Source organism: Callorhinchus milii, unplaced genomic scaffold (assembly GCF_018977255.1).
Source record: "Callorhinchus milii isolate IMCB2004 unplaced genomic scaffold, IMCB_Cmil_1.0 Scaffold2, whole genome shotgun sequence".
NCBI classification, from domain to species: domain Eukaryota; kingdom Metazoa; phylum Chordata; class Chondrichthyes; order Chimaeriformes; family Callorhinchidae; genus Callorhinchus; species Callorhinchus milii.
The window spans coordinates 100,738,543-100,744,455 of record NW_024704743.1 but is presented as its reverse complement, the minus strand read 5'-3'; the positions used below and the strand labels follow the sequence as shown (position 1 = coordinate 100,744,455).

Sequence of the window (5,913 nt, the reverse complement as noted above, 5' to 3'; positions counted from 1 at the left end):
TTATTTTTTATTGCCTTGATCTTATTTGTTCTATTCTATTCTAGAACAAATAAAATTACTATTTTATTCTCAGCTCTCAAAACACAATCAAATAATACAAACAAAACCCCTTCAGCTAGTTCCCCTGCATCCTACTTTATACTTCCTGATCCCCTTACATTGGTTCCCAGTTAATTGGTTCTTAAAGGGTATAGAACAATCCAATCTTGACTCGAGCATCCCTTCAGCAGAGAGAGGGAGAGCAATAGGGAGCAGTACCTCTGGATTTTCCTCTCTCTGACGATACTGGAGTCGGTGGTATTTTGACCTATCTGACATTAGCTAACCAGCACAAGCTAGGGATCAAAACCAGCCATCAAATGTTTGTCCCACGTAGGGACTGGAATTCAAATTGGCTAAGCTGATACTCCAATGCAGCACTGGGGAGGGTGTTCTATTGTCGGAGGTGCCATCCTTTGGATGAGATGTTAAACTGAGGTCCCGTCTTCCTGTTAAGGTGGATTCCATGGCACAGTTTGAAAAGAGAAGGGTATTTCACCCGGTGCCCTGGCCAACATTCCCTAAATATAAACCATCATCCATTTTGTGGCTGTTTGTGGGATGTCGCTGCGTGAAAATTCGCTGCTGTGTTTGCCCACAAATAGTCATTACGCATTATTTTATAAATCCTGTGAAGCATTTGGAGACGTCTCAATGACCTGATGAGGCGCTATATCAAATGCAAGGATTATTATTGTCCATATTTGCTGACTCAAATACTTACAAGGTTAGCTCGCTGAGCCATCAACACCAATTTTCCGTACGAACACAGAAGTCGCTGGGAACATGCAGCAGGTCAGGCAGCATCCATGGAGAGAGGAAAATGAGTTAATGTTTCAGGTCGATGACCTTTCATCAGAACTGGCAGAACACCAATTTCTGATTTTTTTATAGAAATTATAAGCAATTAACCATCCTCAACTTCATGTTTGCAGACTGTGAAAGGGGGTGTTTCAGAGACACGCATTGAGAAACGAATCGTCATTACTGGGGATGCTGATATTGACCATGATCAGGTACGGTGGCACTTTATTGTTGATGCTATTGCATCAGATGGGTTTCTAAGTAATATTGCAAGTGAATTGCATTTTTATATTAAAAAAACTAGTATGTTCAGAAACTACTAAAGTAAGCAAGTTTAAATCTGCATGCTTTTATAATGAATTCAGTGATTGTGTTTTCAAGTTAAAGGAGTCGTATGGCATTTTGTGGCATTACTGTATGGTAGGATTGCTGATGGAAGGACTCTACAGCGAACAGTGTACAACAGAAAGGACTAGTTGCAAACTTTTTTAATGAAAAAAAATCACAGTTCCATTAAGGTGTTCTATGTTGGTGTTGGAACTGCTCATGAGCCCTGCTGGACTTGCATCTATTCTCATTGGTGATTCAAGAAGATCGAGATCTCGCAGTCTGAACACCGCTCCCAGAATTTAAATTTAAATTTCAACAAGCATGAAATGATTTAGCAATATTTAGCAACAATATTGTTGTGAAGAATAGATTAGATAAATAAACATTTTAAAATACAATTTAATTTAAAATTAAAATTGCGCAAGCAACACAAGCCATAAACTCACTGTTGTTGGCCATAGTACCCTGGTCAGCACAGAAGCAGGTGGAACTGGCTCTTTCAGTGTCCGCTACCCCAAGTATTAAATCTGGGCCCTAACAGAGGAACGAGAGTAAGGTTAAAGAAATAAGCCATCAATGATGTAACATAAAAATGAATGACATACCACTCCTTTAAGTAGAGATTTTAAAATTTTTCTTTTAATCATTTCCACCAAGAAAGTAATTGATGAAAAACTCATCATAATTCTCCATCCTGCTTCTGATCATGCATGTCCCACCTACTGTTTTTATACCTCGGGGGCTTTCTTTGGGTTAGGCCCTGGCTCAGGCAATTAAAGAGGCCAAAGAGCAGCACCCTGATATGTCTGTGACCAAAGTAGTGGTACACAAAGAGACAGAGATCACGCCAGAGGACGGGGATGATTGATCGCAGGTAAGAACAAAAGCATCAGCCTGGCATTTACAAATTGGTATGCAGCAAAGTAGCGTTCTCCACACATGTGGTTTTATTTGCAGCTTTACCTCTATAACCCATAAGGAACGTGCTTTTAGATGCTCTACTACTAACACATCAGGTGCTTGGGAAGTAAGGTTTCCTCAAAGTATTAGACTAGCTAATTTAATATTATGTGAACATTGAGCCTGAGGGCACCATGTCAGGACACAACGTTTGGCTAGTGATTTACCATCCTGTCAATCTTCAATCTTTGACCAGAATTGATCCTTCAAGGTGGTTTTCAGCCAATGACGAATTTTTAAAACATTGCTCCCACCTTTCAAAATGGAACGTTGGAGCTGGAATAAAGAAAGAGGTAACAGGGTAGTTTTACGGGTAGAAGGATGGGTAGGGGGAGCGGTGAAGAATAGATTAGGTAAATAAAAGTAGAAGATAGTTAAAGTTAACATTTTTAAAAGAAAGGAACACAGCAAGTGCAGAGAAAACAATTTTTAAAAATTTTTTTTTTTAACTTGCTTGTATTTTGGCGTGTTATGGTGAAGATTACAGAAACAAAGCTACGACAGTGGTTATGGAATCATTTGTAGCTAATACTGTCCCATTTTGTGGACTTGAGGAGGATAATAATAATAATCCTTACATTTGCTATAAAGACTTTCACGTCGGGGGGATGGCTCAGAGCGCTTCATAGACCTGTGTATTTTGAAGGGTTCAGGAGAGAAAGTGATCTGGAATGGTGGAATTTTCTACAATTAAAATAACTTTCCTGTAGGTGTATGATAAGCATATTACTTGATGCAGGTATGGATTGACATACTCCACTTTATATTTATGCAAGAGATGACTATGGGTTAGAGAGTGACGGTGTGCCTGCTTCTGGTTGTTTGAAGAAAGACTATTTCCCATATCCTCCATAATTTCATCCATGTCTTGTCTTCTCCTGTTGTGCTTCTGCATGTGCTAAATCATTTCATGTTTGTTGAAACCTTTTCTTTTTTTGTCTGGGAACACAAGTAAACCTTACTGGAGAGATATTAGTTTCTCAGTGTTACTCCCATGTTCTTTGGTTACATTTGTACTTGGGAAACACACCGAGAAATCAGTGGTTAGCTCTCATTGATGTATTCTATTTGAGGTATGGTAATTGTATACACTTTTCACTTAAGTTCTTTTACACAATACTTAATGCTGCTCTGAAAACCCACATGTCTGATTCACCTAAATTCAAAATAGATTCAAGGTCACTTGTTCTATGTGTCGATCCTCATGAGGATTCCAACAATATTTTTATATCCAATTCAAAAAAAATCTAGCTATCAATTTTTAACTTTAGTGAAGGATTGTTCTGTGCATCAGTATTGTCTCTGATATCAGGTTAGCACACAATGAATTGGCTGCACTGTGCAGAAAATGACTTGCCTGGAATAGCCTGTTGTTCGTTTTTTAATAATCACAAAAAGAAAGTTTTAAGTGTCCAAAACATCCCAAACCATTCACCTCCAAATTCATTAAATGAGCAATGCAATATATTGGATTGCGTTATAAATAATAATGGAAGATACCATCATTGCACAGAAATAATCTAATGTTCAGCTCCATTTTAAAGATAAATTGCAACTTCTTGCTTTTTTGGCTTTGATTTTTTTTCTGGCTGCCTGACAATGCTGCCATTGGAAACACTGCATTTTGCTGCTATGGATGCGTGTAGGAAATGTACAATTTATTGTTTCTCTTTTTGATCACATGTTTGTTATAATGTACTTTATTCTGTTCTACTGAAGTTGTAAATCCAACAAGTCAGTGCTATATTTTGTCTATCTGCTGATTGGATGGAAAAAAATCAATGCAAAAATGTGCACTAGATGCATTTTAACACTGTGTCCACAGCACCGCTGGTAATGAGACACATTAACCTGAATGACTAATGGTTTTCTCATTTGATTTTTCTTCTCTGTTCCTAGGATTAACCACATCTTCACAAAAGAAGTAACACATACACATCATTAGGAATGATTTTGGAGTCTAAATGGAGTCATGCACATGACTTTGTTTGTCTGAATACATCCACTAATGACCTTTCACATCATACTGGAGCACGTTGATACGAGGACCACATTTCGCCCTCACTAAATAAGGACATTGGCATAAGCCTTTCCATTCCAGAATATACATATGAGCAGCAGATGAATATTGCATGACTAGAATAAACTTATCACAAAAATGAACCCCCGCATTTTCCAAATCCACAGTAGAATCTTTCACGTCATTTAGGTTATTGTTTTATCTGCACGCAAAGAATAAAAGATCACTGGTACAAAAAATTATTTAAAGAATTGGAGGGAATAATCCAGCCTTTGACAGTATGTAATTTAAAAAAAAGCTGAGCAAGATAGAAAGAGGAATGAGTTGGTTGTCGTTCATTTTGATAGTTTTTGGTTTAGAAGTGAGTAACTATCACTCCAAGGTTGGTGAGAAAAAAAGCGTAATTGTAACATGAGGGATATGTCATAACTTACAGTAGATGTGCCAATAACAGTATAAGCCCATATCTATTATAATACAAAGCAACTTGAAGCTTATAACTGGAAACCTTGATATTCAATGGCAATGCCTGTGAAAAACATGAATAACCTTAACCATTTTAGAAGGAATTGTTTTGCTGCGTTTTGTGTGTTGTCAGCATAATTTGATGTCACCTAACATTTTTTTTAAAACAAAATATATATATATATATATATTTTACTTGAAGGACTGGTTTTGTTAGATGAGCACATTCTTTTATGTTAGAACCAGAAGTCCAGGTAGACTAGCTCACGATTACTTGTGGATGTTGACTTTCCCATAGAAGAGGTGTCAGTATATTTTTTTCAAACCGAGCCGATTTTGCTCATTTTCTGTTGCTTGTGAATGTGACTTCTCGAGAAGGATTCTCCCCACTTACTACCTGCGACCTCTATTTTTCATCACTGACAATGACAGCATTGATTCTTCCCAAATACTCTGCTTAGACTCCAGATTCAGAGCAAAGCCTTAAACTGAACATAAACTAACAGCAACTCTCCATTGGAAGCTTTGAAATTATGAAGCGTTTATGATTTACAAAGTTCGTACAGCTAATTGTAGGGTACAGTCTTCATCAGATGTTCTGCTGCAATGTATTAAATGTTGAATGTATGTTTCTTCATGGTGAAATAAAAGTGGTAAAGGCATAAATACTTGACTATGTCATATTCTGTTTAATAAGCGATCAATGATATGAACTCTCCGAAACAACACTTGCATTTACCATGAAAGCGCTCATTTCAATTATAACGTATACCCCTTTGAGCAGTGCATACAGATTTTGTTCTGTATGTGTCCATCCACAGTTTAGTTGTTAGCCTAGCTCAGTTGGCTGCATCGCACCTCCGAGTCTAAAGGTGGTGAGTTCAAGCCCCACATCAGGACTTTGAACTCATTGTTTAGGCTGACGTTCCAGTGCTGAGGAGTGCTGAATTGTTGGAGGTGCCGACCTTCAGATGAGAAGTTAAACTGAAGTCACTACACTTTACTGTAAAATTCTGTGAACTGCCTTGAGATGTTTCAATGATGCGATAAGGCAAGGATTATTAATAATTTAAACATTCAGTGTACTAAATGTAAAAATTTACACTTCAAAGAATGTTCTAAATACATGGTATGCTCACATTCATTTATATTGGACAACATTTTATTATATTGAGCAACATGACATTCATTAATATGATTCTTAGTACATAGTCGTACTCAGTAGCAATATCCTTTAGCGTATGAAACTGTTCTGCCTTTTTGAACATGAATCCTCCTTTTTCCAGCTGTTTGAT

At 37.3% G+C, this 5,913-nt stretch overlaps 1 long non-coding RNA gene across 1 annotated transcript; it reads left to right on the top strand.

The window, feature by feature from the left end:
* The first annotated feature begins 927 nt into the window (after window positions 1–927).
* On the top strand, window positions 928–5,284 carry LOC121848163. The gene is made up of 3 exons (XR_006084893.1): window positions 928–1,055; window positions 1,931–2,047; window positions 4,033–5,284. It is a non-coding gene; the product is annotated as an uncharacterized LOC121848163 (long non-coding RNA).
* Window positions 5,285–5,913: the final 629 nt, after the last annotated feature.